Below are 22,432 nucleotides of genomic sequence, written 5' to 3' on the forward strand. Positions count from 1 at the left end.
ATGATTGCGAAAGTGATTTCGAAATTCCTGAAAAAATAACCAGACGCATTACGTGTATTTTCGGTGGATTACTGATGATCGCGTATTAGGGAAGCATGCTTACGTGTATAATAGATACGAGGCCCACTTTTAGAGGCTTCCCACCATTATTTTATTTGCTCATGACCGCTGTATATGTAACTGCATGAGCCAAAGTAAGGCTCTGTAGGTAGTTCGGTGGGTCTTCTGCGTTTTTTTTTTTTGTCCCTTCTCTCACTTTAGTTTAGCTGTTAAAGACATCTTCGTTAAAAATAGTGTTCGTGCAAGCCTTGAAATGCCATGGTGGGCTTGATACTTCCTGAATAGTTGACAAGTCTACGTTTTTTTCTTTTGTTTAATTATTTTTAAATGTTTGATTAATATGAAAGAAACCGCACGACATTGTCTCATGAAACCCGGATCAGTTCTTCCACAGACATGACGGCTCCGAGCGTAAAAAAACGTGTGGATGAAAACAAAATAATAAGTGGATAAACGGCACCCTAGAGGCGCCGGCGCTGGCCCGTTTACGTTTTTTTTTTTTTGAATCTGTATTGATCCGGCGTTTTCATTTAAAAAAAAACTAAGGAAAAGGATCCTTCTGACGCCCGTACGTCCGTCCTGATGAACGCGTCAGCACTGACGTCATTGGCCCATTTATTCATTTTCCAGCGTAGTTGAAGTTTGTCGTTTTTTTTATAGCGCTGTTTTTCAGTGTGAATCGAATTAAAAAGACCCACCCATCTTAGCATTGGCGGATTGATGAATCCTCAAGTATCCTTATCAAGGCTCATTCATAGGATAAACGAGAAAAAAAGGACGAAAAAAGACAAGCAATGAGGCGTCATTTTCAAGAGCTACAGCACGGTGACATACTTGTGACATGTATACTACAGTGTAAATGACACAACTAGTTTAGCTCATTAAACTCCTCGTTGTCTGCAACTGACCTTTTTTTAGGTTTTTTTATGCTGTATCAGATGACAGAAAATAGTTTGACAGAGCTCTCGATAACGGCCTATTACGAGGCGTTATGCCGTTTAATTTTTCTATAGCTCAGTGCAAACACGTTGGAACCGTAGGCGTTTGTCTTTTTATCGTATTTTCAACGATGCAGGACGGAAGTGTGACAGCGTCAATTTCTGCACGGCCTTTTTGATTGTTTGTTTGTTTTTTGTTTCACCGCGTGGTGTGCGGTCTTTTCGTTCGGGGAGGATGTTGCACTTGCGGAGCGAGCGCGTGATCTCGTTAAAGGCGCGTTGAGTGAATTTCACGCGGCGCGCTAAGTGGGCTCAATGAGTGAGCTGGCCGCGGCTGGGAGAGGGAAGCTTTAGAACGACGCCACAGGAAGAGAGAGAAAGAAAGAGAAAAGGAGGAAGGCGGTTGGCTGTACAGTGGGATAGAGCCATATTAGGCCTGCTTCTATTGCGCCGCTGCAATGGCGTTGTGTGCAACAGCAGTGAGAGCTGTACGAATGATAACTTTGAGACCGGATAGAAAAGTGCCGGGAGTGAGTCAAGTCGTCATTAATATCTAGCGCTTTTCGAATCACCAGTAGACTTTCTTTCGCTATTATTGTGAATTGGTGTTCACCTTCTATTTTTAAGGCGAAAGCCTTAGACTCATCGAACGCGAAAAGTGAGGGTCGGCGTCAGCACGAGTGACGCGAGAAATTATTTGATGACGTGACCCTATGACGTACAATCATTCAGTCGGTCAACAAAAAGATGGCCAGGTCGGCAAATGCAAGCGAGACCGCGTGACATTTAATAGGGTAGGCAAGTTTCAGTCAGTATGTATTATACATCCTAAAGCCCCGTTTATTAATATATCAAATGAAGTATTTAGAACAGCCGCACAGTAGACTGATTCCCGTGTTTGGAACACTTCGGAAACGGTGAATGCACGTGATATTGGGCGTAAATTATTGTATGTTACCTTTCGCTCCATCTTTTTGTTTGTTTTTAATACAGTCAACTGATATACGATGCATGCAAACTAGTTAGACAACGCTGGTACAGCCAAGTAGTGACTAATCATTTCAAAGACTCGAATGAATATTGGACTTATTTTCAATGTTATGGAATAATTTTGCTCACCTGTACTGCATATACCAATGGCTCCAATGTTAGTACGTTCAAATGACAACTACCATAGCTTTCGTGAGGTGGTTCTGAAGAAAAACCAAGTTCAAAACCGTGCACAGTACATTGCCAAAGGCTAAGCAGAAGACGTCCTCGGAGGGGCACGTGCGTTTGCAGCGCTATGCTGTCTCAGTGCGACTGCTGCAATTTTCATGCCACCCATGGTCTAGACATAACAACAGTATGCCGAATAAAAAGAACTGCGAAAATAAATAATAGTACCGGGCTACCAGTCTAGTAGCAAGAGAGTGAACCTTGATTGATTGATTGATATGTGGGGTTTAACGTCCCAAAACCACTATATGATTATGAGAGACGCCGTAGTGGAGGGCTCCGGAAATTTTGACCACCTGGGGTTCTTTAACGTGCACCCAAATCTGAGCACACGGGCCTCAACATTTCCGCCTCCATCGGAAATGCAGCCGCCGCAGCCGGTATGCGAACCCGCGACCTGCGGGTCAGCAGCCGAATACCTTAGCCACTAGACCACCGCGGCGGGGCAAGAGAGTGAACCTTAGATGCTTCGTATTTTGTGGGTATCGATTTATTCATCACCCACGTTTGCCAGAGTGGCCTATTAGGCGCTTTGCTAGGCGAACTTCTCCAGTTTTAATTAATTGATAATAGAATTTGCCTAACTTTTTGTCTCGTTTCTTGTTTTTTTAGTTTTACCCCACATTTCACTTTATTTTTTTTAAGTTAGCATTCATGTTAAAACGTCAGAGCGCGGATAATTTCAGAGAATTAACTTAAATTGCCGATTTCCTGCGACCTCGTCAAATAATCACTTTTCTTCGTTTCAGAGGGCTGAAAATATTCAGTAATGCACGAAAATAAAGAACGAAAGCGCGAAATGTGCTCGAAAAGTGTACTTGTAGTTAGAAAAAAAAAAGTCATTTGTAACATTTAATACGTCTGTGATAAACTGATCTAGGTCCTGCCAACATGCGCATTATGATATATTTGGTAGTGCAACAAAGTCTCAAAATTGGCCGCAGTTAAAGTCTTGAAGTTTTCTGTTTTAATATAATAGAAGCTTTTGAAGTTGCGAGAATGCTTATAAGTTTACTTGTGGTGCATCATTTGGCATACGCATTTCTTATTTTTTTCCTTGCGTGTTATTTGAGCGAGAGAGACAGTGCGCTTGGTTATAGTACGAATTAAAATTCAGATTGCTAGTTTTTATCTTTTTATCGATCCCAGTTTTTTAACATTGCTAGCGATAGCTTCGCACTTTCGCTCAATCCTCATTTTTGCTTGCTAAGGAATCTTCATCGCATTGCATTTGTGTGATACAGAAAACGCATTATAGAAAGCAATATTCGCGATCTATTTTTTTTGCTCTCCTGCTCCCCTTCCTGCATTTGAAAGAACAAAGCTTCAATTATATTCAAATATATTCAAATATATTTCACTAATACCACAATTATACTGAAGTTGGAGTCAATTATACATACGCCTTGAATTTTAGGTTTTGGGTTCATTTATTTTCTGTTTCTTTTACTTTCTTGTTTACTTACTATATTATATAGCGTCTTAAAAGAATGATGCCCTGAGACATCTGTCAAGATGCCCCTTCGAACTGCAACAGTCGTCCATTTCCTTTGTGTAGGTCTCTCCACTCGTTTCAGCCGTTGATAGAACACAGGTACAGAACGTAAATCATGTAAGTGCCTCATCTATTACTCGACTGTCTCAGTCACGTAGAACATAGACGCGGATGCGAAGACAAACTCCACTCGCTGGAAACGAAGTGAACGTTCACATGAGCAAGAATACCAGGCGCGCGGTCTTCAGGAATAAATCACAATGCAATGAAAGTTGATCGACGTTTCTCCGGCGACACTAAAATTTTTGTTGACTATTGAGCGGACGACGCCGAAAGTATACGCATCGTGCTTCGATGTGTCTGTTAAAACTAGAACTATTAAACTCAGCAAACTCAGGGCTGTGTAAACGTTTATACAATAAAATACCAATCAAACCCTCTTCTCGTTCCCCCTGCTTTTCTTATGGTGAAATATCATCAGCCGCGATTTGAAGGGGTGGCCTCAGCTTGGTCCCGGGCCCTAATGCAATGTTACAAAAAATAATAAAAATGGATATTCTTGGAAATATAACTTCCTGAAACGATATGGTTCAAGGTATGCCGTTGCGTAGAGTGTCGTAACGATTTTTGACCACCTGGATTTGCTGAAAGGGACACTAAAGAGCGTAACAATCTTTCGAGTATTAGTAAAATGCAATTTCATAATTCCGAAAACATCACTTCTACCGTGACACGACGCTCAGCAAGCGGAGAAAACGTGCGAAAAGAAAATGAGGGGGGGGGAGGGCAAGGCCACCTTGAGATTCGCGCATTGAAAATGGTGACGCAAGAAATCTTGAAGGCGTCTACTGGTGATCTACAAAGCTCTCAATCGATATAATTGGAGCGCATTGTAATCTGTGGGTGTCGTAGAAGGAAAATGAAGGAAGGAAAATAGAGGGAAAAGAAAGGCAAGGAGGTTAACCAGCCTATAGGCAGCCGGTTTGCTACCCTGCGCATGGGGGAAGGATGGGGGAGATGAAAGAGAGCAGAGAGGGAAGATAGAAACAGCACATTTGGCAGCACATGCGCGCACACTCAGTCATAGTCCAGTCTTGTCTTTCGCGGTGTGTGACATTGCTGTTACAGTCGCTTGTTCAAGTCGGTGTCGCGTAGGAATTTCAACAGAGCTTTTGTCGCCTTCTGTTGCAATGTCTTCTCTCGGGCACTTGACAGAATAGTGTCCACAGATATTTGGCTGTTGTCGATGCGCGCAAAAGCAGACGCCAGTGACTGTCTCTGGATTTCATACAATGGGCAGTCACACAGGATGTGGTGTAGCGTCTCTTCGCAATGACAGGCATCGCAGAGAGCGTTGTCGGCCATTCCTATGACAAAGGAGTAAGATTTTGTAAATGCCACTCCTAGCCATACGCGATGAAGTAGGGTGGCTTCTCTTCGGTCGAGTCCAGTGGGTATGCGGAGAGCCATCAAAGAGGACAGGTGGTGTTGACGATTCGTATCGATGCTTGGTGGGCACCATAGTGAAAACGTGATTTCACGCGCAAGTCGTCGAAGATTACTGGCAGCATCAGTCCTCGAAAGTGGTATGGCTTGATTTTATCCGCTAATAATAAACTAACATTAGTGAAACATGTGGGATTAGAGTTATCAGAGTACAGTTTGTCAATCTAAAGCAAGTCATTGTTTCTCTTTAGTGTCCCGTTAACGTGTACCAGAGTTGAGCTGCCCAGCTGCGCATGAAGAAAACTGATCTCACCCTTATCGATCGAAGTGCACCCACCTCAGGTGGTAACCGTACCCGTGGCTGGACATTCAGTGGCAGTAAATTGTAGCTACCAAGGCGGTAGCAAAATAAAAAAAAATGCTGCAATTAAGAGCATACAACCTGGTTCCTCCATACCGTGTTGTTTCGACTATTTATGGTTATTGGTTACGAAAAACATCAAGAGCGTGACCTATGGTGTTCTTAATATCTTATAATCGGAACAGATTTCATTAGGGCGCAGACGCGTAATTGGCTTTTTTTTATCCAACCGATGTGACTCAAGCTCCCTGCTCGTTTAAAACGCTTCCGTGTACGCTTCTTTCCCTACTGAACGATTACGTTCATTGGAAACCTGAAGCTTGCTTGATTTCTTTTTTCTTTCTTTCTTTCTTTCTTTCTTTCTTTCTTTCTTTCTTTCTTTCTTTCTTTCTTTCTTTCTTTCTTTCTTTCTTTCTTTCTTTCTTTCTTTCAACCGTGTCGACCACCACGATGTCGCGGGGGGCGGTTATAAAAAGCGATTGGAGAAAGTCGGTGGCTGCGCGTCACAAATTGCTCACGTAATCGTTTTTTGCCCCTGCACGCGGTTATGCGCGCGTTACGAGGAAGTCGAACGGCCACCGTTATATAGGCGCCCACTGCGGCGGTGTAGCTGAATCACGGAAGACTTTCCGATCTATTTTATATGTGGGTCGACGTGTATATACGTAATAACGTTCGCCTTTCCTCGTTGGCATGGTCTGGGATTATGAAATGACCACTTCCTTCCTTCCTTCCTTCCTTCCTTCCTTCCTTCCTTCCTTCCTTCCTTCCTTCCTTCCTTCCTTCCTCCCTTCCTTCCTTCTTTCCTTTATTCATTCATTCATTCATTCATTCATTCATTCTCCGTCTACTAGCCGGGGGTCGGGGGAGGCCATTCGTCATTGCGTAGCAGGATTTTCCTTCGCGCCCTTCAACATGCTAGCTATTCACCTAGCGTGTTGAAGGGCGCGAAGAAAATCACACGCATGAATGAATGAATGAATGATCCCTTTATTGATTCAACTGATTGTGGTATGTGAGAAAGCTTTATGCAATGTACTGCCTTTAGCCTTGCTATTCAAGACTTAATCTCCGTGTGAAATAATAAATAAATAAATAAATAAGTAAATAAATAAATGAATAAATAAAAAATGTGTGCGCCACGTGGTCGATATTATTGAGGGGTCTCCCACTGCACGGCGTACGTTATACCCGCAACTTCATTTCCGCACTAAAAAACCCGGACATTAATTAGTTTCGCTTTAGCGACTTAGGCAGAGGTATTCGTATGTAGACTAGTCATTCTTGGATTTGTCATCAGTAATGTGGCGGTGCATTTCTTCATAATACCCCATTAATTCTTATTTATTAATACGTCTTTAATATCATGGTGTAAATTCTGCAATATCCAAACACGTGCGCCAGTTAGGCTATACTGTGGACCTGAGGTGAATTAAATTTGGGAAAATGACCGAAAAAAAATATAGGTAGATGTCAGGCGTTCGTTTCGAACGTACTCGCAGTGGAATGATCACTAACTGCCGCAACTATTCGTGCAATTCTGTCGCCTTCAAGAAGTGAGATAAAGAGATAAAGTTTTCTTCTCCGTGGCCTTATTATTACGCACACAGGATTGCGTACAGGCCAAGGATCAAGAATCTCTTCTCGATCCGAGAATGGCCTGTCCCCCAAGCGGCCGCATATATATATATATATATATATATATATATATATATATATATATATATATATATATATATATATATATATATATATATATATATATATATATATATATATATATATATATATTGTAGGTCTGTATGTAGACACTTTTAGAACGCCATAGCGTGCAGAAAAAGCGCAACGCCCCGCATACAAATTCGTACTGCAGCCTATCACATGCGGTAATCTGATATCAACATGGTTAGTCAGATGTCCTGTTTGTGTACAAAAAGTTGTTAACGGTTTGGAGTACGATGTACTCTACTATGGGAGAGCAGAAAGCCGTCCCATGGGCCTAGAAAGGCCGAGTGGATTTCGTCGGGGAACGATATGTGTGTTTAGAAAAAGTGGTTAATGATTCAGAGTACTAGGTATTCTGCCCTTCGAAAACGGGGTCGCCTTGTAATGAAGATACCTCGCTGCCACTTGGTGGGAATACTTTTATTTCTTTCCGTTGTTGCATGGATAACAAACACAGCACCTTTCTTCCATTCTTTCTTACTTTCGTTCTTTCTTTCTTTCTTTCTTTCTTTCTTTCTTTCATACTTTCTTTCTTCCTTCTTTCTTTCTTTCTTTCTTTCTTCTTTCTTTCTTCTTTTCTTTCTTTCTTTCTTTCTTCTTAACTTTTTCTTTCTTTTCTTTTGTAGCCATGGTTAACGCCAAATAGTAAGACGTATTTTTCCATATATACGTCCGCACATCTCGCGTTCACTCGGCTTAACAAGGAAATGAGAGCGTTTCGCGCGACCTATACGTATAATTCACTCTGCAGACATAGCTGCCGCCGACGCCTAGAAACACCGTAGTTCTGTCGCTCCACACTGCCGTTTACACACTTGAGCATATCAGACGCATCGGCCGCAGAAGATCTCTATAGCGTGCCGGCCCGCTATAGAGGCCCTGGTGGGAGCGGAGGTCAACAGATCCAGATTTTCATAAGAGCAGCCATTGTCCTGCTGCGCCTCACGCGGAGATGGTACACGTGCATATCAAGATATATAAAGCCAGAAGTGTAAACATGGTTCGAGGCAAGCAGTAGCGCGTGTGAAGTGCGCGTGCGTTTATATAAACGACCCCGAGCATCTGCAGACAAGCGGGGGAACGGCGTTCGACAGACTGCGTTAGTACGCTTGTGTGTTCTTTTTGTGTACGCCTCTTTTCACAGCCGCTATCCTTCACTTGATCGCGGCCGGCACAAGAGATGCCCTTGGTCCCGTTCGAGCATCTTGTCCGGATCGAGACCACCCTCGTACCAAGTAGCCCTGACTAAACGGTCTCCCCTCCCTCCAATTCAGGCGGAAGTGAGGAGCGCTCTCCCTCCTCTTTCCTCTCTCTCTCACATGGTGCGCGCCGTTAACCCAAACAGGCCGCGTACTTTGAGATTGGCCAGAGCGGCGGCGTCGGCCATATATACTAGCTGCTGACTTGCGCAGTCGTTGTAACTGTAACGGTACTTGTGGCTGCGTGTACGTGCACACGTTCACTGACCCCCCCCCCCCCCTCCTTTTTTGTGTGTGTGTCTCAAACTGATTGTGCCCACAGGCCTGCGGATAGAGCGGGTTCCATCACTTTACTATCCGCGAAGAATGATCAATTCGCAAAAAAAAATTCGGTGCCTCGCAATCTCTTTTCCGCGAATAGGCATCGAGCTGCTTTTAACAGCGAACGCTTTGCAGTGGAGCTGCATAAGCTATCATGAACCTGCACGTGCACTCTTCAATATTCAATTTTTGTGTGAGGCTGTTCAATCTATTCGCAAGTTATGTTCCGCAATTCACAGCTTCTCAGGTCGGTATGTGCCCCAGGAATCGGACAAGCCCAACCATGCCGAGTACAAGAGGTGCGATCGTTAAATGAAAACTCTGATAGCCGTACTAGATCCCGTAAAACACGCGAAAGAAAGAGAGATGTAGTAAGGGATAGAAATAAAAAGACCAAATAGAGTGAGAAATAAAAAGAGGAACAGAAAATACAAGGGGATAGAGAGAGAAAAGACAAGGAATAGAAAGAAAGAGAAAAAAAAAGGCGAAGCTGACACTATAGGCCACGCAAGCTTGAAACAGTGAATCTGGACAAGCCTAACAGAGCAGTCAATAACCTATAGACAAGGCAAAAACAACTAGCTAAAGACCAGCAGTAACCTCTATAAGCAACCGAGAAACAACTTGGCGTGGCCTAGACAAAGCCAAGCAACAACCTCCAAGCAACCAGCTGAAGCTTCAGAATCGTTCAGCTTCGATTTTTCAAGCCTTGCGAAACTTAGTGCTAGCTTCGACATTTCTTTTTCTAATAATGTCGTAAAGTGTTTCACCAAGAAGGATGCTTTTAAATAGTGGTCTCGTGGAAATGCTTGCAGCTAGAGTAACTTTTTCATCATGCAGAGCTACGCCCACTTTTTTTTTTGTATTCCGCTAGACCCTGATGCGGGGGGTATGAGGACTGAACCGAAAACGGAGTATCGTCCTCGTATAAGCGGGTCTTTCTCAGGGAAAGAAATAAAACATGGGTGGTTGATCAGCCACACAGCATACGCCCAGCGCGATGAGAGAGAATAAACTCTAGTAAAACAAAGCTGTGAATCGATCGCCGCAGGCCCTATGCTTTTAACGGCTGAGTGTGACGCCACGGTTTTTGTTTTTGTTTCTTTCGTTGCGCCAAGTAGTGCGAACAGAAACTATCATCATCATAAATCGGCACGCGTGCTCTTCGTCCTCTTCTTTTACACAGTCATCTTCATCATCTTCGCTCTTAAATATGCACGCTGATTTCACCGGCGTGGCCTGTAACGACCCTGATGTGTGGGAGGAGAGAACGAGCAGGGAGGGGGGGAGAAAGAAACATACAGGCAAGGCAAAATAAAGGTATAAGAAAAAATCTGGGCAAAAAACATTTCCTCATGAGGCGGCTGGATTCGAAACGTGCCTGAATGCGAGCGTCGAAACCACGCGGCTGTCTAGGTGCGCTAATCGAACATACCATAGTCTTGTATATGGTACCAAATAGCAAAAATGTTTAAAGAAAACGGAAGGGAGGGTGAGGAGAATAGCTGTAACGGTTAGGAATAGGGCAGAGGGAGGGAAGTGAGTAAAGCATAGCTTAGCTTATTTCGACGCAAAACAACCTTTCCAGAGCCCGCATTGCAGCTAGCGAGCATGCTGTAATTGGTGGAAGGAGTCTTTGTGTGCAGATGATATGGCGTTGGAACACATGCAAGAAGAAAGGCGGCCGCGACAAACGAGTCGGAATCTTGGTATATATATACGTCTATACATACAGCCGACGTTTATTTTCGTGGCGTTTCGTTTTCAATGCCGCCACCCAAGTTTAAGGTGGCGGCACTGAATACAGCTACCATACCTGTGCGTGTGCCACCTCGCACAGATATGGTGCTCTCGTCGTCAGACGATCATGCGGCATTTGTTCGTCGGGTTCATGGGCGCCCCCGCAGCGCACCCAAACACGCCGCCAAAGTGGGGGCTATTCTTGAGAGGCACGTTGCACATGCTCAGACCCCACTGGTCGCCGCACGTCAGCCAGCAGTAGAAGACGAACAGCAGAGCACTGTCCGAGTAATTTCCAGGTACTTCGTGCTTGGACGACGTCCCCAGTGACGGGGCCCGCCGCGACACGTTGCCTTCCCGGGGGGTCAGCGGGTCGCGCCGCGGCAAGTCCCAGAGGGTGTCCCAGACGACGTTGATGGCAGCGGCAGCCGCCATCAGGTCGACGTGGCTGTCCACGTCGGTGTTCTGCAGAGCGAGGCAGCGCCAGTTCTCGCGGTACACGTCTTCCGGGTTCGGGCGCCGGTCCACGAAGTCGAGGTACAACGTGCCCGCCAGCCGGCTGCCCAGTCCTCCCATAAGAACTGCGGGTCGGGCGTCGCTCGCGTACCACGGAAAGCTGAGCAGCTGCGGATTGAGACGGAAGCCGTCGAACATATTGGCGTCGATAGCCCTGTACGGTGGGTTTGATTTCCCCGGGCCGTGCAGGTAGTGCTCGAGCTTCATCTCGTTGTGGAGTGGCTGCTCCGGGTCTACGTAGGGAAAGTCTGCGTACAGGCGAATCACGTCTTCGCTGTACGCGTTCACAATTTCGAACGCCGTTGTCAGGCGGGTCATATTTGGTTGCGGAAGCGCATCGCCTACCAGCCAGGAATGATTTCCGCCAAGGAGTTTGTAGAATGAACCCTCAATCGGCTCTACGAGGCTCTTCGCGTACTCTGTGGCTTCGAGAACATATCGCGACAGATAATAGTCCATGGCGACAGGGAAAAACAGGTAAGCGAAGGAGACGCATCTCTTGCGGATTTCGTCACCGACGGCGTATTCAGATTGATGGTAGCTCGTCAAAAGGCGTACGTTTGTGAACGGCAGCAAGACTTGAACGGCGAACCAGCCGAAGAAGTCGGTCATGTTCTTTTCCCCGTACACATCCAACGTGCGAAAGAGCGCCCTGAATTGACCTGCATTCTCGATGTAGATGACGTTGAAAGAACGCAGCGAGGCGTTCAAGTATCGCCTCATCGCCGCGTCCCAGCGAGATTCCGGCACTGGCGGCGTCATATTCAAGAACGTCGCCGGGTCCACTGGGCTCGACTTGGCAACCACGCCGACCAGCTGGGCGTCTAGGAACGCCTTCATCTCTGTGATCCTGTGACACAGTTGCTCTTGACGCTGCCCGTGCTCGTCGCTGTCGTTGGCGAAGCTCTCGTACGAGGTACGAAAGTGACTGCAGATGTGCCCGGTCGTCACGTGCTCACCGATTCTCTCGTACACGCGTCGGAAGTGGAAGCTCTCAGATAACACCATGGTTCGCTTCGCGTTATATTCCGTCTGTATGTCCAAGAATAGTGCTTGGTACACGCGCAGGGACATGAAGAACATGGAGTCGATGACGTCAGGTTGAGCGCTGTGATCGGGCCATGGGAGACCGGCGGCCGCCAACACCTCCTTCACCTCTTCGACGTTGTCGCGCTTCAACGGGGACATACAAGCGCGGATGCTGGTCAATGCCTTGTACTCCCCCTCAGCAACTTGATCGTTTCCTGTGCTTCGAACATCACCTGCTGAATCACCGGACGCCATGACGCGCCTGCCGACATTGTTCAGGAACATGTCCCAGTTTCGCTCGTAGATGGGCCGGTTACCCGTGCGAAGCCACGTTCCGCAGACGTACTGGTAAAAGTCTTCACACGGTGGCGCGCTGGTGTCCATGGTCAAAGAAAGCAGCTTCTCGTACTTGACGCAGGTGTCTGTGACGCAGCCCTGTGCCGTCGCGGCTGCGGACGTCTTTTCGCCGTTCCCCGTGTATAGCACCCAGATCAAGGTGGTTACCAAGACCACTATTACGACTGCGAGAACTGCGGTGCAGAGGTCGCCTCGCAGCGTAGACCGGGCCCCGACCGGACCCTCCTGGCCGGAAACGCTGCTCGTGCCTTTCCAGAATGCCCTCGGACTGCAGATCTCGCTGGTGCGGCACGTGCGATCAAGCGTCACCGCTTCGCCCTCCGGACCACCGTGGTCCTGGGCAACGCGCTCGCGGCCAACCCTCGATGGCAGATGGCTGACGAGCCAGCGGTATAGCGATGGTCGGCTGGCGCGGCGCTTGGCCGAAGCTTCGGCCTGGGGGTGTTCTTGTTGCCAACTCACGCGGCCAGATTCACCACGCTTTCTGGAAGAAGAACCGCGACTCTCGGGCGTGCCCCGACCGCTCGGCGCGAGAACGTGCGGCGAGCTCGTCCCCCCAGGAGACATGGAGCCTCCTGCAGGCGGGGAAGTGCATTCCTGGTGCGACAGTACGGGTGACTCTCTAAGCGATTCCAATGGCGACTCTACCGTTAGCGCTGGCGACAGGTCGGGCGACGCCGTGGGCAGCTTACTAGGCGAGTGCCTCGGTGGTGGTTTGTGCTGTCGATGCGACGAGGGTCCCTTGTTGCCGCTGCATTCGGGACAGTCGGGCGAATTGCGTTTCTGCCTCAGCGGAACCGTCCTGGGTGATTCGCTGCCCTTCTGCGACCCGCTTAAGCACGCCGCTTGGCCGGAGGTTGTGGTGCTCGACTTCGGAGGGACGTAGCTCTTGGGCGAAACGCGACCCTTGGGCAGGTAACCAGGCAGCTGCTCGCCGAGAGAATTTGGCCGCGTCCGGGTGCCGAGCGGGCCACCCTTCGAGCTACCCTTGTTCGGCCGGGACCGATGCGCCGTCGTTCTGCTGTCGTGGTCCATTTGCGTGGTCGACTGTGCACGCAAGAAAAAGGGGGAATCGATTCGGATCGGATATTAGAGGCAGCTTGCGCCGTTATCTCGTTCCGAAGCGATGGCGAAATAGAAGCTGGCGTAGAACGTGCGACTTCTTCTTCTACTTCCTCTCTCTCTTTTCGTTTATGGGGAATTTATCCCCGCAGCCGCAGATACACCAAGCAGCCAACAGGGGACGCATATATCACTTGACCTCATTGGCAGCCTACATGCTTTGGAGCTTCAATCTGAGATCTGCTGGCACCCCATACAAACTTCTTATTAATTAATCAGTTATCTTCACAATCATCATATTGAACACGCACTCGGTTGTATAAGGGAGATAAAGCGCGTTCCTATCTAAATTTCCAGTTTCCTTCAGCCTCATACTTTACTTTAACCTGTGGTCCGCTTCTTTGTCCAACTTCAAGGTAAATTTAATCAGGAAGACGACGTCATCGTCATCATAACAATGTTTTTAACTATCATCACCGCTCCTTTCACTGGGTCCTGTCTTGTCTCGTGTACATAATTAAAGATACACGTCAATTCACTGTTGGAGAGTTGATTGATTGATTGATATGTGGGGTTTAACGTCCCAAAACCACTATATGATTATGAGAGACGCCGTAGTGGAGGGCTCCGGAAATTTAGACCACCTGGGGTTCTTTAACGTGCACCCAAATCTGAGCACACGGGCCTTCCACATTTCCGCCTCCATCGGAAATGCAGCCGCCGCAGACGAGATTCGATCCCGCAGCCTGCGAATCAGCAGCCGAGTACTTTAGACACTATATCACTGCGGCGGGGCATGGGGTAACTGTCGTAATTCTACGTTCGTTGCTATGAAAGGTGGGCGGAAATGTACGCTGTCTGCTGAATTAATTGATCTGCGTTCATATACACACGCGGCATGATCGCATTAATGAATTGGGATAGCTTTCATTCGATAGCTCGGAGTCGCTAAAGGGGCTTGTTTGAAATAAGCACGACGCATTAATTACGACGCTGGTGTTAATGCCGCAAATCCAGGTAATGCGATACCCCGTGATTCAGAATCGGTACGCTGGTTGAGTTGGAGCGGGCCACGATATGTCGTTCACTCTGACACGCTTGGTATATATATATATATATATATATATATATATATATATATATATATATATATATATATATATATATATATATATATATATATATATATATATATATATATATATATACGCGAGTTTTGAATGCTTCTTCTTGATAAGCTTGGTCTATTAGTCTCCGAAGTACGAAATCAAACGCGAGCGTAATAATAAACTGAGAGTGAAAGAAACCCTTTTGGGTGCACGTTAAAGAACCGCATGGTGGTCGAAATTTCCGGAGCCCTCCACTATACGGCGTCTCTCATTATCATGTGGTGGTTTTGGGACGTTAAACCCCACAAATCAATCAATCAATCAATCAATCAAAGAAACCATTTTTTGCTCATGAAATTGAGGTCACATTCCCTCCTTTACTACCAGTGCAACGCCTATTTATCCAATTGCCTATTTATTTATTTATTTATTTATTTATTTATTTATTTGCATACAAAGATACACAAGTACAACCCAAGAACTAATTCATTCTCTAACGAACAATGGCATTGAATTTTCTAACATTTTTTTCAGGAACCTTATATTATTTTCTCCTTGATTAGTGTATACGTGTGTGCACACGCGCGTGCGCGTTTTCCGCCGTGTGCGCTCGCGAGTGTGGATCCTTCGGTGATCTCCGTCTTTTTACGAGAGGCCCACTCCAAGCGTGCGTGGTTCCTCTCAGTCAGCCGGACGGCGACTGCATGTGGGGCCCAAGTCAGCCCGTCGCGCGTCCCAAATATTTACCCGGGGCCATCGGCACGGGGAGGGACCCTAAATCTCTCCCTCCTTGCCTTGTCTCTCTCGCGGGCGCATTACGCACTACATATCGGCCGCACGTGCAGTGGACCCCCGCGAATCACGTGATCACGTTCACTGCATGCTCGTGCACGTTTCGCAAACCACGAGCGTTTCGGGATCTCTGCAGCTGGAAAAACAAAATGATGAGCTTACTAAAGCTCCTTTACGTGAACACTGAAGCGAAACAGCAAATTTGTTTAAATTGATAAATTGTACGCCTAAAACTTCATTCCTAACGTTAGTTTCACCATCACAAATTCACGAATAGAGGGGGAAATCAAGTTTAATGTTTTATTTTTAAATTTCGCAGTGAAGTATCCTCGCGTGGCGTCGGAAATTCCGAAGATTACTTTTCGCATTTGGGTGACTGACTGATTGAAATCTCCCGATACTTTGTATTTTAAGACTGTGGGCCCTTTGGAGTGTTTTGTACCTCATTCTGACTGAAGAGGAACTATAGGTAGGACCTTGTAGAAGCCGTCAATGTCTATGCAATATCGTTTTGGTGAGGGAATTTCAAGGTGCCGCCACCCGGATTTTCCCTTCGCGCGTTTTATCGCTTATGAAGCGTTTTCTTGATTCAAGCGGGATAATTTCCGATATTTGATAGAATAATTTGCTAATATGAGAAAAATAGCTTTTTTTTTCTTTGGTGTCCCTTTAAGCGTGTCTACGTATCGTTGCGGCAAATATCGGAAGAAACGCAGCCTTTATGTGGACGCAGTGGTGTGATTATAACGCCACCCTACGTGAGATCTCTAAAGTACCGAAATGGTGTCTCCTCGTGATTCAGTTTTGTCCTTCGGAGCATAGAGTACGGTAACTTGGACAGAACACGGTTTACCGAACACAGAACGTGATACCGCGTGTCTCTAAGCTCTTCCTTGAAAGATGGCTTACCCGCTTGACTTTAATGCTCTGCAGAGTAACTAGCAGCTGGCCGAGCGGTGCGGTTGGTTTTCAAAGTGCAGTATGAATCCAAGTGCCGCTACCAACTGAGGAGGTTTGTGTGCGTGACGCTGTTAGAGTGCTGGAGCTGCCAAAACGCTGTAGCACTCTTCGGTGGAAGGTTGCGTGTTCAGTCCTTACGGTTGGTGAGTTGTTTGAGCGTCAACTTTAATTCATGTTCCTTATTGCATCACGCGCTTAATAAACTTCTACGAGCACGAACGAGTAACATTACCTATGAATTCCTTAGTCTCATTCCATGTTGCTTTCACATGGTTTTTAATTCCAAAAGCGGCTACAAGCAAAAACGGGTCTTTTGATCAGTTCCCTTTTATACGTGTCGATCTTGCAGCGAAAGTGAATATTGTTAATAGTACTGATACTAGCAACGACAACGCTGCTAAATGTTATTTTTATTGCTTATAATGATTGTTGCATTGATGACGGGAGTGTTGGAGTAGTTACTAGCGAGCTGGTTATCATGGCATTTATGAATGCCTTTATGAGGTATAATAATGAGCCTTAATATTGTTGCAGATCGTTTTCCATTCAATACGAATCGGAAATGTCATTATACGTTATTTCTTTTCTGGTTTGTTTAAAGGAACACGTTGTCAGTGACTGTTGGAAATCGTGACAAAATTGTTTTTCGGTATGCTTGTTTTTTTTTTTTTTAGCTTTATTCAACTTGTTACAGATTTGGTATACTGGGAAACGTCGTGTTCCTGCCCTTATTTTCACCACTCAAGATTTCGCAAGTCTTCCGTGGCATCGAGAGCTTTGTAAAGTCTGCTGTTTTCTGAAAACACACTGCACACAATGTCATACGAACTCGTATTTTAGAATAATTTTACTGCGAAGTTTCACGTACTTTGTCTCAGAAAACTTCGTCGGACAAGTTTTCGAACACAAAAGGTTGCCTGTAAAACCCGACCTGAAGTTTGTGTGAGCAAATGCAGAACCAGTAGGTTTCTTTAATTGAGCACCCCTAGGTAACTGCTAATTGCGCAACACTGGTGCATTGATTCAATACAAGGGACTCGTTGTTTAGCTGAGAGCGCGGAAAAAACCACTTTAGATTCGCGCCCACAGCAACGAACAAGCAAGCATTTCCCTTTTGTATCCTGGTGGAGCTAGCTCGCAGTTATAGGGCGTGGGAAGGGAGGCTGAAGAATAATGGGCTAATTAGTTTTGCGGCCACTGAAGGAGAAAGAGCAAAGTTAGTTTCGCTACCATCGCTTTGCCGTTTGCCCTTGAAACAGGCCCGAACACCACTCGAGCAGCCTATTAAGGAAAGCGCGGAGGTGGCTATGTGCGCGTTTGAAACTAAGCGCGCGGTGGCTTATCATCGGTGCGCACGCCGGAGCCACAAAAAACGCTGCGGGGTGTTCTTGCAAACCTGCGAAGTCTTGGCGCCTCGTGTATCAGTCCACGCGAGCGTTGTTTTTGTGTACGTGTACGTCTGCGTGCGCCTGTCTTCGTTGTCTGGATCCTCGTCGTGCTTTTGTTAGCGGGCGTGTGCGTCTTTTACATTCCTGTACCGGACGTGCACCTTGCTTTCACGAGAGCATGAGACTTCAAAGCTCAATATAAAGCGCCGTCTAATAACAATAGTTGGTCTTTTACGTCGCAAAACCGTTATATTGTCACAATGCAGAAACAGCAGCAGTCGAATCCAGGGAACTCACTTTAATTGTATTAGAATACTGGCAAACTGATCGGGAGAGAACCTCGTCTTCTTCACTCGCTGCGCGTGTTCTTCGTTGTCCTCTTCGCGCTGCATATTCAATGTGGCAATATGAGCATGAGGGACACCACACGGGAAGGCTACGAAAATTTCGTCGACCTGCTGTTCTTGAACTTTCACGTAATTCTATAGCTACAGTAGAATGGAAAGTCGCGCTGGTAGGAATACTTGCACGATTGCAAGTATTCCTACCAAGAAGAATAAAACAGAGTGGACATGACGAGCGCTCGTCCTGCGTGCTTTGTGTTTTCTTTTACGTATTTGTCTTTAGCGCTGCATCCCTATTTTATAGGTACGCGAGCATGGCATTTGGCCTCTATGGAAGTGCGGCCGTTGCACCAAGGATTCGATCCCACGACCTTCGGGTCAGCATTCGAGCATAATAAAGTAATATCTGGGCTTTTACATCCCAAAGCCATGATATGATTACGATAGACGACGTATTTGAGGGCTCCAGAAATTTCAACCATCTGGTGTTCCCTAACCTGCGCCGACACCGCACAAGCACACGGGCTTCTACCATTTTGCCTCCATCGAAATGCGAATGCCGTAGCCGGGATCAAACCCGCCACCTTCTGGTTAGCGGCCTATATCACCCCATAACCACTGTTCCACGCATGCGGACAGATTTCGAGTATCATAACCACAAGACCACTGCGGCAGGTAATGGAAAACTTTGAAGCAACATACGCTAAAAGCCGAATATGCTTTCGGAACACGTTTTGGATTTAATAGGGTGTGGGATCGCCTGTAGTTAGAAATTTTGTGTGACCATCGTGTAGAATGACTGCCAGTGGAGCTTGTTGGCATGTATAAACAATCGTTAGGGCGCTACAAAGCACAAACATACAGAAACAGGCAGACGAGGACAGGCGCCTTTCCTCGTCTGTCTCTTCCTGTGTGTTTGTGTTCAGTTACGCCGTCACGCTTGTTTTTTGTGTCAAAGCACCAACTCGTCCAACATTCAACTCTTTTGTTGTTATATGTTCCTTACGGTGAAACGCTAGCAATAACTGGCACTTTTGAAAAACACAGGACAGCGCATTGTCACGTGTTCTTCAAAGTTCCCTCTTCTTTCTAGCGCTGCACCGTATAAGAATCTCCGTGTGTTTGGCTAAACAGCATCCTTGGTGGTCCACCTTCGCACAGTGGAACAGTTCCTCAATTTTTTTTCTTCATGAGGAAACAGTAAAGATGAAAAAAGCCCGAAGTAATCCAGGCATGCATCTCTGCGGTCACGAGTTTCGCAATACTCAAATCTCTTCGGCGTTAAACACCCTAGCAACGAGCACATGTGGCGAAGGCCTACACTCATTACGCCCACACCGATGGCGATAAATTTTATTTTACTGCGCGCGTCTCGGCTTCTATCGCGCAGCCCTCCTTCCCGCCCTCCATTAATTGTGCCCTTTGTTGTCGTGGAGGTGCGAAAGGAGCTCGCGCCGCTCAGGTTAATCCACTCCGGCCAGGCGCAAGAAGACCTGCCCTCCCGCGTGTGTCGAACCTGTGGTCTATACGTAACATCCGGTACCGTGTATCACGTCGTGCGAGAACCTTTCGGAGAGGAACGGAGCGTTGAACTGCCACCATTTCTCAGCGTGTCAAGGTTCTTTCCTGGTCCCTATTCAATCGCGCCCTTACGTGAGAACAGTCGCGCCCGTTCATATTGGGATCACGAAGCACCTGTGCGCCCCGCCGCCATTAATCAATCGGGGAAGCTGTTTTCGGCCGGTGTCGCATCAGAAACCGCCGTGTTATGTCACACGGATGACACAATGGGGTCGCACGTGCTGTCGAAATTCCACTGCGTGTCACGTGATTGCTACAGCAGTACATGCAGGGAGATGTGAAAACTTTTGTAGGAAATCGTGATCATACATTCATGGGTGTAACAGACAGAAATATATATGGATTACAATGAAAAGTGATGCACTGGAATGTAGATAGCATTCTATCATATATAGAAAGCTTGCCGTTCGTATAGGTGCGTTTGCCGCCCATTAATAAGTGTCATTTCGCCTAATATATTGCAACGAAATGCTTGTTGTTATGGTGACGTTCATGCTCAAAAAGTTTCATGTATCTGGTTCATACATTTCTCTTAACTAATAGAGAATTAAACTGGGAGTGCAAGTGCTGACTTGTCCACTTTGACCGCGTCTTCAGTGTGCTTGAAACTAATTTTAAGCATGATGTAATCGTATGTCACCCCTTGTGCTTAAATAGAATAGCCTTAAACGAATACTTCTATAGCTTAGACGGTTTCTGCGAATGAGGGTCTGGTGTTATATCGAATACATTCGCGTCGTAAGGTAGTAAACTTATTCTGTTTTAAGAGAGGACAGACACACACTTTTTTAAGCCATAAAAAGCAATGATCAGCTTCGTACGGGGGAGGTGTGGCGGGGGGGGGGGGGGTTGCGAGAAGACAGCGGCAAGCACAGACCGCCTTCTCGAAAAAAAAAAAAAAATAGTGCCCACAGCACCGAACACCAGGACACCGCTTAAATGGGGAAACCAGTGGTAGTCGATTGCACTAGAAATCAAAATTAGTAACGTTGGAAGCGAATGCTCTGACCACTCGATCGGCGCAGCAATTGTCGGAACGTTGACCTTACAGCGCTGACAAACGTAATTACACAACTGTCCTTTGTACTGTATAGGGCCAACTTTCTCTGGAAACACTCCGCCTTCCAGCCAAAACCTCCGCTCATTTTACACCTAGTGAACACCAGCTATCGTACGCGCTCGACAATATCATTTTCAAGAGCACTCGGAAGATTGCATCGCTGTGGCGAAAGCCGCAAAAAAAAAAAAAAAAGGCGCCATTTGTCGAAAACGGCGGGCTCCCCCCATCTGCGAAGCGACGCGCGTACGACGGAAACCAAAACCGGAAAAGCAACGGCGATCCGCGCAGAATGCTCTGACGTCACTTTTTTTCGGCTATTTGCCCTGCAGCGCCACCGCGAGTGAAGCGGCGGCGCCGCAGCAGCTGCCGCGGCGTCCGTCGACAGCGTCGTTTCCGAGAGCGCGTCAGAGAAACGACGACAATCTGTGCCGGCGCGCGGCTTCCACTGCGGACGGTGTAGATCGTGTGACAAACGTGCTCGTATCTCTGCGCCGCTTCGTCCTGACATCGGTGACACTTCGTGGAGATAACGCGGCCCCGACGGGGATTACAATCATGGTAAGTGTCCGCTGTTTCGAGCGGCCCGTGTCGCGTGCTGAATGCACGACTCCTCTGCCTGCCTACGCCAGGTGGGCTCGCTGTAGCAGCCACCTTCTCTTGTGTCCGCTCGCATCGACGCTTGTGGGAGCTGCTGGGCGCACATCGTAACATCGCATTTCCACATTCCCTTCACCGATAAAGAGCCGCTGAGTGGCCATTTCCGCTGACACAGCTCGAGTGCAGCAGTGTTTCAAAACGTACAACACATTGTCACATAGATGATGCCGCGCGGTGGTGTAGAAGCGTGAGCGCGCGTCGCTTCAAGGTTAGGTTAGGTTCAAGCGTGCGGGAGTCAAGGACGTTTTACGCGATACCCTTCCCTTGTTCGGGCTGTCACTAATTCAGCATCCTGTTTTCGCGGCCTGCGCTCGCATCCGCTGGAGACCCTATACTGTGCGTGTTTCGACACCGATTCGCCATTTTAAACAATGTCGTTTCTGTGTGGGGGACGGCTTTATGCAATTAACGCTATCTCGAGTTGCCTCATTCAGTGTGGCTTCGTTGTCGAGATGTGACGAGACATCTGTAGTTGTCACATCGAACCCTCTCATCTTTCTAATCTATCTGGCGTTTCTGGCTGGGCTTTGCTTATTTATACATAGAACATATGTGTGTCGTTTCGCATAAAGCACGTTTGGCCTACAGTCGGGAATGCGATTTCAATAATGAACTCCCACGTATGCCATTGGTTGTGTGTTACTGGAATCTTACGTGAACATCTGCGTTGGTTTTCTGGTACGCCTTCATTTGATCGAGAGCTCCGGGCTCCGCATATGAAATAGTTAAGCCGAACGCTATCGTTGAGTTCGATCGCGATTGAAATTACACCGTGTGACGCCCCCATAATCCTCCCCGTTCGTTTTCCCTGTCGGTTACGCAACATTTGAAGTCGCACCTTGGTTGCTGTTTGCGGAAACAACTTCGTGTTTCATACGTGACGCATTTCAATTGTTAAGTGTCCAGTGCCACCTAGATAGCTCGATTTTCGCGTTGGTGGCTACCTGCAAACTAGCCTCTCTTTTTTTCTTTTCCATTTCTTTTCCAATGCTGCTGTTTTGGAAGCGACAGCCATTTCATAACTGCTTATTTTCGCCGCCACTGCTGGCTATAAGCAAACAAAAATAAAAAAAT

The 22,432-nt window shown here is 46.8% G+C and overlaps 1 protein-coding gene across 2 annotated transcripts in view; it reads left to right on the forward strand.

Annotated features, from left to right (window-relative positions):
* The window catches only part of LOC119174680 (protein FAM107B), a 161,491-nt gene that overhangs the window by 54,754 nt on the left and 84,305 nt on the right, over window positions 1-22,432 (forward strand). The window lies entirely within an intron of this gene.

Source organism: Rhipicephalus microplus, chromosome 5 (genome assembly GCF_043290135.1).
Source record: "Rhipicephalus microplus isolate Deutch F79 chromosome 5, USDA_Rmic, whole genome shotgun sequence".
Taxonomy (NCBI): domain Eukaryota; kingdom Metazoa; phylum Arthropoda; class Arachnida; order Ixodida; family Ixodidae; genus Rhipicephalus; species Rhipicephalus microplus.